Source organism: Acyrthosiphon pisum, chromosome A1, assembly GCF_005508785.2.
Source record: "Acyrthosiphon pisum isolate AL4f chromosome A1, pea_aphid_22Mar2018_4r6ur, whole genome shotgun sequence".
Classification (NCBI taxonomy): Eukaryota; Metazoa; Arthropoda; class Insecta; order Hemiptera; family Aphididae; genus Acyrthosiphon; species Acyrthosiphon pisum.
The window spans coordinates 21,167,081-21,180,441 of NC_042494.1; the positions used below are offsets into that span (position 1 = coordinate 21,167,081).

Consider the following 13,361-nt stretch of genomic DNA (forward strand, 5'->3'; position numbering starts at 1 on the left):
CTCACACTCATTTCCCGCATCACTACCGCTCCGGACGAATTTATATACCTGTTAAGTCATATTTATAGGGCGGTTGTTCGGGAGACTTTGTTGGCGGCACCCTCAAAAATCCAAACTTTAATGATGATTTAATATTTAAAACCAATTATATTTTGTGATTGGTTTTCGAATTATTTATTGTTGTTCGAATATTTTGTACAATATTGCACAAGTACAACTTTTCAGTTTTTTGTTCAAATGGTTTTATTAATAACGATTTTATTGTTGTCAGCTATATTTATAGCCGTTATTCGTTAGCCAAAGAACTAACTGGACTCGATAACTACTTGTTGGTACAAATATATGAAATTTTATAATGTTCATTATAATATAGGTAGACAAATTGTAGTAAATCTAGAATCGACGACATCAAACACTTATATATTATATAGATGTGACTACAGCTGGACTGCTGTCTGCAGATGACTTCGAATGCTGTACTGTACGACTTAATATAATATGTTTTTAATCTCTCTATGACCTCCGATATTATATGATTATGTTCATATCAGGTATATTATTCACATCAAGTATCATAATATAGCCACCAAAAATCCCAAAGATTTTTATTTTAATAAAAAAACTTTCCCTGTTGCATTTTTGTAAACCAAAGATTTTTATAACGCACATACTCCGTAGGTATGTAAACCTTACCAAAAGATACACACCCGTAACATAATAAATGCTAATTAAATAATTGTATTACCGAGGTTTCCCGCTGACTGGTGACAGTCCAAATTGTATTGTTTGGTAAACATATTAACGCGCCTACCGCTGTTTTGTGTTTTATGTCATACATAGTCCGTTAGCAAATTTCTCGGGTGACGATCGCGATCTACCTAAAACTTGTTTGACGTGTCAGATTTATTGTTAGGTAAATTATATAAATTTTTCAATAACTAACAACACGAATGAAGTATCTATAGTTAAGAATATTTAGAACATATTTTTACGCACCTACCTATTTTTTTATTATATTATAATATGATATATAGCTAAAAATATAGATTGGTACAAGTATATGTTTTAATCAGGCATATCTTATGATGATTTTACAATTTTTTAAATATATTAATATATGTGGTTGTTTTAATCTTGTTGGCCATGTCACAAATTCGTGCCAAAAAATATTTAACTACGGAGATCATATTTATCTTATTTTATTGTTGTAAATGTAGGTACCTATTGTAGAAGTGAATAGAGTAAAAAATCATATTAATATTTTGTCAATACACCTTACAAGCATAATTTTAATATTTATAGTGCATCAAAGTTCAAAGTTCATACGACAACACTATAATATAGCCATATGGGTATACTATTTATAAAAGGGTTAGTCGGCTTGTTACAATTAGTATGTAATTATATTATATCATCCTGCAGTCGTCGTCTAATGGATTTATATATTGTATGTATTACAAACTCCCTTGATAGATTATTATGTATAATATGCACTATAATCACTCCAAAAACCATCCCAAAAAAATAAATTATCAAGCACGTATGCGCGCAATTCTCTCTCTCTCTCTCTCTCTCTCTACACGACCTTGGATGATTTTCGGTAAGATGACGGACACAATATATTGTTATACATCGGTACCTATGCTCGCCCTTGCCCTTGGAGTCATGGATCAATAGTTCGATTTACGAATATATATTTTATATTATTATGGTGCATATTATCTTTATTATTATTGTACACGCGGAATATTATTGCGGCGGTTGCACACCATAATATTATTATTGTTATGTAAGACGTATATATATATCGGGTCTCCGTCACTGCAGGTTTGAAGATGACGCCGACGACAGTGCCAAGGTGAAAAACGATTTGAAAAAAAACAAATAAAACGCGTCGTCGATCATTGCCAATAATAATTTGTAATAATAATAATAATAACGACAGCGGATCGTCTAACCCCACCATCAGACGATCTCCTACCTCCCCTACGCTGTCATTACACGTTTCCACGCCTAAACGTTTTCCTAGTCTCGAAACGCCCTGCACGTCCGTGTGCGCGCGCCGTGCATACGCTGTGGCGGCGATCCGATTTGAAAAAAAAAAATAGATAAATACGATAGGTATACGATAATATTTGGAGATTTTTTTTTTTGCACGCTTCGCTTAATGTATTAACTATTTAAATTTTTTTCTCGTTCCCCGCTCGTGTTACGTTTCGGCGGCCGTTCGCAGAGGAGGACCACATGTATATTTTTTCTGCCACCTATTCCTGGGTATATAAAGACGTGCGCGTTATCGGACGGCTGGCGTACGCTGTTTATCGATCGCGCGTGATCGTCGAGGCAATATTATAATATTAATATTCACGGTCGGCACCGCGTATTATTATTACTGTCGTACTATCTCGTCAAGACACAACAACCGGCTCTCGCTGATTTCGAACGAAAACAAGTTCAATCTCGCGGTGAAAAAAGATCTGCAGAAATATTATATAGGTACCCACGCCACAGACAGCACCAAATCACAAAACTGTACGCTGACGGTTATCCGAGTATATTTCCGCAAAGGTGAGTTTTACCTTTTCGTTATTATATAATTATGTTATGTTCTTTTCAGTTACCAGCGTGCTATAATAATACATCGTAATGGTAATAATATAATATGGTTTAGACATCCATCTCGTAATAATAATACCTCACCAATGTGTGCAGCTAATTAGTCGAATGTCTTGCATCCTTATATTAATATGTTATTATTACCTATCTACATAAAATAGTTAGTACAATATATTATAATATATTATTATATTATATATTGTAGATTCTGAGCGAAGCGAAAGGATGTATTATATTTACAATGATATTGTGTGGTATTTTTTTTTGCTTATCATAACTCATGAGCGTTTGGGTTTGTAAAAATGCTTTAATTTTTGAGATCAGAATCTTTTCTGATAGAAAAGCGAATCCAGTTAGTACTATTAAGAGGCAAAAATAGAAAACTCCTAGCAGTTTTTGAAAGCATTAAGAAAAGCAACAAAAAAAGAGAAAAAAAATGTAGGTAATTTTTAAGCAAAACCAATTTTTGAAAAAGTCGATTTAATTTTTTTTTGTTTAACTCAAATTAAACTAATTTAAACCGTAGACCATTGAAATGTTCACCAAATCATAATATACGCATTTTTCATTAATGGTATCATTTTTTAAATATTTTGACTCTTTGACGTATTAAGCGAATTATAGCCCTGAAAAATGATCTCGATTACAACTTCTCATTTAATAAAATAGCTTGAAAATTTAATAAAAGGTTCCTTATTATATTTATTAATGGAAGTTCAAAAATATTAAAGATTCATAGGCATGATTATATTTTATCTGAATTTAAAATTCAAATTTTAACAAAATAATCAACATTTCGAAAGAGTTCAAACTATTTTTCAATTTCCAAAAAGATTTTCTTTTCATAGCTATTATTAGAAATTTTAATAGAAGATTCACCACAATTTGTTCTACATTAAAAAAATAAAGTTTACCGGAGAGTAATATTAATTTAATGAAAGTTTGAATTTAACATTTTTACGAATTGGATTTTTACCATTAATTTATGAAATTCCCATTAATCGATTTTTGATATTTTTTTGTACTTCTAAAACGAATAACAGTAGACTCTTGAAATATTTATTAGTATTTTCTATATATTATGGTAAAATGTTCAAACTATTTTAACTCTTTTTAAGCTATTTATATATATATAAAAGCTAAGATAATTTTTTTCAAATTTTGTAAATAATTTTTCAGTTATAAATTTTTAAAAGTTTTTCTTTTTATAGCTAAAATCAGGAAATTTGATAGAAAGTCCCCAACAAATTTTTCTGACTAAAAAATATAAAGTTCACCAGAAAGTTCAGATATGTGTAGCCATTAGATATATCTAATAGTAAACTATACGTTACTAAGTAGTTTACTATTCAAAAACTTATTACAGTAGTTAACTATACAATATTAAGTAGTATACTATTCAAAAACTACTTATTACAGTAGTTAACTATTAAATACTAATAGTTTTTTTATTAAGGGTACTTTTAATTTTTATTAATTTTTTTAACTATTAAATTTGATAATTTATACACAAGTACCTTTGCCAGGCTGACACAACGTCTCCGCTCAGAGTCGTTTTTCATATACAATGATTTATCACTGAATTTAAATATAACACACTACTACAACGACATGCTCGATAACTACAACTGTACAGAAGATCGGTTGCCACTTGTCCACATTTTTTTAATTTCTACTGTGCGTGGTTAGAAAAATAATATTTTAGACTTGTAATATAATATAATATTTTGTATGTGTAATGATGGGTTGCATGAGCAATCACTAAACATTTAACGCATCAATTTATAGTGAACCCTTGCCCCTTTTAATGGTCTCTTAAAAATGTTTTAGTGGCCTATGAATGGTCCATTAAATGTTGACTAAATCAATTAAAATCTTTTAAATTAATACATTTTCCATGCAACCTGGTATAAATGTTTTAATAATAATGTGTAATACGACTAATACCTATGTCTGATTACTATCTACGTTGGTATAATGTTTCAGTGGTTTTTAAATAAAAATTCGTATTTAATAATATTGTGTGCCATTCAACTATATTATTATTATGTTGTTGCTGCCTCAGTTACTATCGACATGTCTGCGGTGACAGGTCTAGACCGCGAATCGCATAATTCTAATTTTCCGTGTATTTTTTTTTTGTTTTGAACTCAAAACTTGTAAAACCCATCCGCAAACAGAAATGTTTATAGTGTACCCGTGGATCTGCACGCTATTAGACTAACGTTAAAGAAAATCTATAAAAAATCGTTGATTTCATATTATAGAGAATATTAGAGTAGATAGGTACTAGGTACTATTATTATAATACATATAATATATTATGACGTGCGCGCGCTACGCGAAGTCGATTTTATCTGGATATTAGGTACACATTCGTGGATTTTGCTGTAATATTATTATCCCGACCCGACAGTCGATCAAATCTTTTTCCACGTGACTACGCGTTACGTAGGGTATAATTTATTATATATCTGCTCATTAATACATTTGAGATTTCACACGAATCCACGTTTATATTACAGCAATAATATGGTACACTACAAACTACTATAATACATGGAACGATTATTAGTTATAGTGGTCTGCTATTATAATAAGTTGTAGTGTCTAACGTAAACGTGCTGTAATAATTAATAAACCTATAATATAATTTGTATTTCCGTCGACACCTGTTAGATGTTTCAATCTCATGTCAACGTCCGAACCCGTTTAAATTGATTGGCCGCACGTGTTATTAATGTCACGTAGATATACGATTTTAGGTTTCTAAAATATATAATTTTAGAACACCTATTAGGTATATCCCCGCTGTTAGTTACCACTTACCAGTAGGTAGGTAGGTATTCGGCTATTTATTTATTGTTCGCGTAAACGCGTAGTTTAGTAGTTATACTGTACAGTTGCAATTTAATGATTGTTTGTATTAAGATTTTATAATGGTTCTATATTTTAAAGTAAATTCATACTATCCAATATTAATACAATAATTCACAAACCTAACCTAACCTAACACAAAACCCTTGTACTAAGAACCTAGATGTCCGACCTGGATGTAGTAAAATATCAATAAAAAATATTCATAAACCAACAAACCAGCAAATATTAAAAAAAATGTACGAACATATAAAGATTACCACCAAATTATTTTTAATCGTAGGTGTAGAAACTGAACCTATATATATATGTGGAATTATAGTTTATTGCGTTGTATTAAAATATGTTTAGAATTAATACGCTCGCAGAGTAAGCTTTCCTAAGTTTTTTCTCCAAACTGTTTAAATAATAATGAATAATAATATCCCATCAATATTTTTTTTAAACAAATTGAATCAACGTGCATTTTAAAATTTAATAATACTGCTGCAGTACCTATAGGGCACACGTGTACACATTATTATGTGTATCATGGCTTTCCTTTATCATTTTGTATAAATCGAATTTCAATCATATTTAATAGGCACACTCTATAAATTGTATTTAGATTTTTTTTGTTTTCACGACACCGACATAATTACGTTAATACTTTATACCTACGCCCGATATATATTATTATTTCCGTCGAGAATTTCTAGCGTTTGGAACTCGAGTGTAAGACTCATTGCGTGGAGGCACGCTTAAACCACGTTTAACCACTATAATATCTTCGTGCATTAGTTTGTAAAATGTGCATGGGACAACGAATATAGTAGCATTCTCGTTTGCGTACTATACTAGGTACTATATAATATGGTCTAGGTATACACCGCACTGTAGACGAGTATATTATAATATATTGCGTACACGGTACGTAAATGATTTTAGAGTGCTCGTTTTATAAACGTATACGAACGGTGTAGGTACACAGCCCGACCGAGAATTGCTTTTGATCTCGCGAGTTTACGTTCCAACCGCCGCCCAAGCCGCGTAATAATTGAACTGCTCTGAAAAACCTTTGGACTGCGCTCACCTTTTGATCGTTTCCGTATTTTTTTTCACTCACTAATTTTGACATTTCGCTGAGCACCAAGCATATGCATACGCGTGTTAATGATATATTCATCGTGTATTTTTTTTGTTTGTCGCGGTGACTGATAAAAATGACACGATGAATTTTAAAAATAACATAACAATATTATATACGATATACTTACGTAATTACAGATTTATATTTGACAATTTTGACGGAAAGAAAAAAAATTAAAAATCGTGGTACAAGTATGATATCTATATATAACTATATAAGTATATAGTAGGTATATTATATAGGTACCTACCTACCAGCCATATGGCTATATAAATTACTATTATAATGACTATGACACGCGATGGTTATAATGATGTTCAAAGCTTTGAAGGAATAATACATAATAACATCGGAATTTACTTTATCGAGACGGACAATCGAACGTTTTTTTTTACACTCCCATAGATTTAGTTAGTTCTATCTTCTATCGATTACCGAATAACTTCTGTTTAGGTTCTGTATACGCGATACGTTACCAAGTATACGTTATTGAATTTTATGCGGTATCTACTATCTATGAATTAATGTTAAATTATTATCAATCAATTAATATTAAGTTATTATCAATCAATTAACATTAAATTATCATCGATCAATCAACACGTATAACTTCGCGATTGGATACATCGCACCGTAATAAGATTGCGGTACTTTCAAATTATCAAATGGTATATCTGTATGTAATACCTATAATGTCCATTCTACATAAATTGAACGGTTTTTGAGCTTCGGCCATCGCACGTGCGGTATAATAGATTGTTTTTCGGATCGTATAAAAGGTATTCGCAAACAATGTTGCGAAGCGTTATATGATTATTATTGTGAGATTATATTTTTTAATAAATTATCAGTTTCCATATTATCGCGTGGCGATAACTCCTCGATAACTGCGGAGATAATTTGAATATAAAAACTAATTAAAAAGAAAATGTACAGTATAATATTATAGGTAGGTGGGTACTTACTATAATATTATACGGTCTTTAAAACGCCATCCGTGTTCAAAGATTTCCATCCGTCTATTGTTTGGGTTTCTGACTATGAATAGATAAACTCTAAAATGCATGGTGTCGCGTCCATCTAACTTAGGTATTATAAATTATTATATGTACCTATAATACCTATCAATTATTATTTTATGTTTTCACGTTAATTTTAGTATTGTTCCCTAGACCATATACCTAGGTATAATACATCATTTATTTCATATTAAACAAAAAATACTATTAAAATTATGCCTCTAATATTATTTAGATAGGTACCTATATAGGTAATAAAATAAAATAATTGTTTCGAAAACCGTACAGAAGCCTTTTGAAATTATCACTTTTTGTACAATACATTATTATTATAATGACAAACTCAAAAAACCGTCGGCAGCGTGTGGGTATTGGATTTCGGTACGTCATAATGCCGACGTCGACCTTCGTTAAACAAATTAACGAGGATGACCCGCGGTCTGCAGCGTTTTCTCAGAATTCGTATTTTTGGTAGTTATTAATTCGATTTTAAGCTCATTTTGTTTGTTTAGCGTAGTGTTTGTATACAATTAACGCGGTGATTAGGTGTAGTTGTACACGCATTTTGTCGTATCGTCTTACTTTTCAGTCGTCATAATCATTATTGATGTTCATTGATATTTCGTGCGTTATATGCATAATATATTCTAATATATAAATCGAAGACAACCGTAATTACTAATAGGTATAACATAATATTATTAATATCGTTAAATCCAACGGCTCGTCATCGTGAGTCACGGGTTTCAAAATGTATAAAACCCCGATTTTTCTATGCAAGTATCAGACATATTCTGCAGAATATAGAATAATATGACGTTACAATATTATGTTACCCAATTTATTGTTCAATATGGCATCGTTCACAATATTATTGACGATTAATTATTAATTAATTATTGTATATACCAGCTATTAATCTGTATAGCCGATAAATATAATAATTATTATAAACATCGTTCATGGTGGTATAATTACATAAATTCATATTTCGCGTTATTTTAAATAATATTATTATTACAGGTGATATTAATAATATAAATAGTTAAGTTTGCAAAATGTCTACCTATAATGTATATATTGCAAATATATAAATAGCCGTCGGATAGAGCTTTTAGAAATTCATGATCTTTGGGTTTACGAAATTCTTCACTACAAACCACCCATAGGCTGCAACTAAAATGCCACAGGTCCTTGACAGCGGTGTCGCTATATTGTGCCGATTTCTTTAGATTACCTAAATTATATAGGTTATATATGTAGGTACATTACATGTGTCTTTTTCGACAGTGAATTTATCAGGAATCAAACATAGCTATATAACACATGTATTATGTATACATGTGTACACACGTACACATATAATATGTATACATCGATTGCAGGAAAACTCAATACTGATCAGTAGGGGAAATGTACAATAGTTTCTGTAACTTCATTTAATCCAAGTATAGTATTATATAAACTTATTAGACTTCCGTTTTGATCTATTTGTAATTTTATCACATGTATAATGTGCATAGCAAACATATACGCGATGCTAGTGCAAACGACTATATATATGCCAAAAACGTAGATACCTCATCAATATATTTCGGCACAATATTTAATAACACCTAGCTATACCTCAATACCGTTCAGCGCAATTTATGTAAGTATAACCTTTTTGAATCCCATATTTTTTGTTTTTATCTGCAATTGCTGGCGTAATTGATATTTACCCTTAAACCCCTTGATATAAACGTAAAACTCCAATGTGTTTATTAAGTAGTTACCTATATATATAACGATACATATAGATTATAGGTATAGTAAGGAAAATCGCACTCAATCGCTGCAATTCCATTTATATACACTGCCGTGGTTGTCATACAATTATGATATTATATGTTTCAATAATGGTAGGCATCATCAGTAATATTACAATATTGTCGAGCATGAAACACTAAAGGTTGTATAAATTTTAATTTAGAATAATAATATATTTTAATTTTCAAACAGGTAACTTATAAAAAATTGCTTATCTATAGGTAGTGGGTACCTATTTTGTAATTTGCCAATGTCCATCAAGTTATTATACCATAATGATTATGAATATGCATACACACCTATAGATAAGATAGTAATTATTTATACGTACCTACATCTAAATATATTCGTAGAATAATATTTTTATTTTGGGAGCAATTTTATAGTTTTTATTCTGTAATTTGTACGTCTTTCAGGAGCAATACAATTATATAATCGTACTGTGGAACTTTACTTAATTGTAATTTCGACATATTTTTAATGCAATAAAATCTGGTCTTTTTAGCTATAATATACAACTTATAATATTATAACAATTAATATCCTGTGCCAATGTGCCATACTGCTTTACAATTCTGGTTATTGTCTTTTGAAGAATTGACGATCTAAATGGCCGAATTCCGAATCGTAGGACACATGCACAATGCGCACGACTACGTATAATTATTGCAGTATACATCACTTGAACACGGAACGTATTATAAAGCACATATTTCACTTTCGTATAATTATATTATATATTCATATGCGTATATGATGCGATACATCGTATTATATCGTTGGTATTATTATACCAATTACCAAGTATAATATTGTTATGTATAGGTACCTCTCTGTGCAAATTCGCGGAATCAAAGCAAGGTTACTTTTTTTATAGTTCGAGATTTCGCTGCAGCTTCCTAAAACCAGCGTACTCACGTCGATTATGTTTGGGTAAGTATACCAAATATTGAGAAGACGTATACTATATAAGCCACCGATGGTGTCTCACAACGGATATTTTTTTATATTTTTCTGAAAGATAATCCACCGCCGTTGCTTCGGTCGACAAGATCGTCTCCGGCAACGGCCGGTTATCGTCGCAGCGTAAATACCTCGGCAATAAAATATATACACCCCTTAAATAATAATATCTGCTGCAGGACTGCCAAAAAAAAATAAAATCCCGTACATCACCCCTCGCCGTTTAATATATAGGTATACACGCATAAAATCTCCTCCGAAGGATATATATTTAATGCTATACAGTTATAACGCTGCAACTATCGCTTGACGTTTTTTTCATTTCACTTTTAAGATTTCGTTAAAATATTTAAATTCGTCTTGGCGTATCGCGCGGTGTATGGCGGGCGGGCTGCAGCGGTTCATCTAATCTAAATGTAAAACACGACTATTATATTATACAATATATGTGTGTGTGTGTGTGTGTGTGTGTGTGTGTGTGTGTGTGTGTGTGTGTGTGTGTGTGTGTGTGTGTGTGTGTGTGTGTGTGTGTGTGTGTGTAATTTATATATGTACCTACACAGCTCTGCAGCTCGCGGTCGATCGTCGTAGTAATGCAAATATACGTACACGATGTAATGTAATATATTACTACTGCTCCTGCAGTCTGTGTATAGTGTTTGACAACCGTATAGTATAGCTAGTATTATATTATTATTATTATTTAGCTAGATGTGAGAGAACACAGAGGATTGCGAGAGGGTTGTTGCGGGTATAGACGAGAAGAGTTTGCCGGAGATTGCAGTGCAGTGAATCGAGTTCCGCAAAAAAATTCACTATACCCGCGCACGAGGAGGCGTGCTCAGTTTTTTATTTGTCTTATGAATATTGTTGACGGAATAATAATGAGGAAGCTTGTACTATATAGTTGGAATTCGTATGAATAAGTAAAATAGATACTTCACATAATATATATGTGTGTGTTTAAATATTATAACAAAACATTTCTAAAGCCACGTGGCCGCTCAACAAATTACAGAAATTGCAAATAAACTATATTACTTTATAAAAGCACTGCAAAATATATTATAGTAAAATAACTACCGGATAATTATATCGCTTTCCAATTAAAATTGAAAAAAAATGTATCAAGTAACGGATAAAACCATGAAATATACCTTATATGTTATAGGTACTTATTATGTTTAATATATTATCTACTTGCAGTCTAAATTTCGTAAAAAACTGAAAATTATAGTAGATATTATACAGAAAGAAACAATATCACGTATATAATATATATAGGTAATATTATTTATAACAACATGAATGTTCGTGAACCGGCTTGATTTCATCGTGTATAAACAAAATCGGAAATCTGGGGTGTTGATAAACTGGGGACAAGTGCCCCCCTCCTCCCCTGTAATTTGATAAATTGAAATTAAATTTAAAAATGTATAACGTTTTAATTTATGTATATTGTATATAATATATATTTGTAAATTACACGATTTCAGAATTCAGATATTGTTTTTAACTATATATCGGTATTTTAACGGTATTTAATCAAGGTATTTAAAAAGTACTTAGGTAATACATTTTTATTTATCTACTACGATGTATATTTTTTTATGTCTTGTTGCATGAGAAAATGAGTTTATTAAAATTAAGTGGAGTGATAACGAAAGTATTGAAATAAAGACCATTGACCAAAATATTGCTCCCTATAGTCAAATAAAGTTTGGCATCGCCACTGTCTGAAATATAAAACATATTATAGCTCTATATTTTTCAACGCGTTTATCTATATTTATTTTGTCATGATATTATATTAATGTTTATTAATCATTGAAATATTGATGGATATTTGGTGTATTTTTGTATGCATAATTACATTATTATACTTAAGTATAACACTTTTAGTGCATATTATTCTGGTCTCTACACCCGAGTGCGTGACCGTATCGATGACAATGGCCAATGATCGATTGAATATCAGCTTTCATAATATAATTTTATCGAACAAAACGGAACACACGTCTAGATTCAGTTGCGATCAAACAGATGTGGTGGGGTGAGGGGTAATAGATCCCCCACAAACTTTTTTTCAATATTTATAAAAATAAAAAATTATAAATTATATTTAAAATGATCAAAATATAGTAGGTACATGTCAAAAAATCAGCCATATCCCCTCCGGTCGCCCATGACAATATCATTTGACCGCCACTGCATAAGTGATTATGGCATTATGCTTCGGCATATTTTTCTCGTCGTATATTACTATTGTAAGTATAGTATACTCTATATTATATGCGATCCGTTCCACGGTGTTACGACAAACCGCATCGACAAGTGTCGGCCGACTTTTAATGAAAATAAAAAACAGTTGAAATAATTTACTATACCATCTGCATTACGCCGTATAACAGTATAATATTTGTACAGCCAGGCCAACATATTTTATTAGATCTTGCAGGTACAACTGATATTTTAGGATCTTATTAAAATATTATTATACTGGAAAAACGGCTTTTGTAACGTATGCGTTTAGAAATTAAACAGTTGGCCAATATTATTTTTAAATCGTATTTATAATTGAAAACGTGTGTTTTGTTGGAATATTTAAAGTTCAGAAACGTATACCGTAACCCAATGGTCAATAATATAAACATTTCCAACGAAATCTTTTTCATACAATTACGTTTCCGAGTATTAATTGTCTCAAACATTGTACCTATTTAAAACGTATATTACGATTCCAACATAATATGATTCAATAAAAAAAAACAATTCCAACAATATATGTGGTAACAAAAATACGGTTTCGAACGAATAATTTTCTAACTCCACATTCGCACCCGTATGAACGTACCTATATTTTATATGTTTGAGGCGTTTAAGACTTAAGTACACATTAGTTCATTCTACCAATCCACGACCATTTCAAATATTCTGCTGAGCCCCAA

The 13,361-nt window shown here is 31.0% G+C and overlaps 1 protein-coding gene across 1 annotated transcript in view; it reads left to right on the top strand.

Annotated features, from left to right (window-relative positions):
- The first annotated feature begins 2,180 nt into the window (after positions 1-2,180).
- LOC100573063 (3,4-dihydroxyphenylacetaldehyde synthase) overlaps positions 2,181-13,361 on the top strand; it is a 33,565-nt gene continuing 22,384 nt past the window's right edge. Inside the window, exon 1 of the mRNA XM_008188401.3 lies at positions 2,181-2,568. The gene's annotated coding sequence lies outside the window, so the exon portion shown is untranslated. The remainder of the gene's footprint in view (positions 2,569-13,361) is intronic.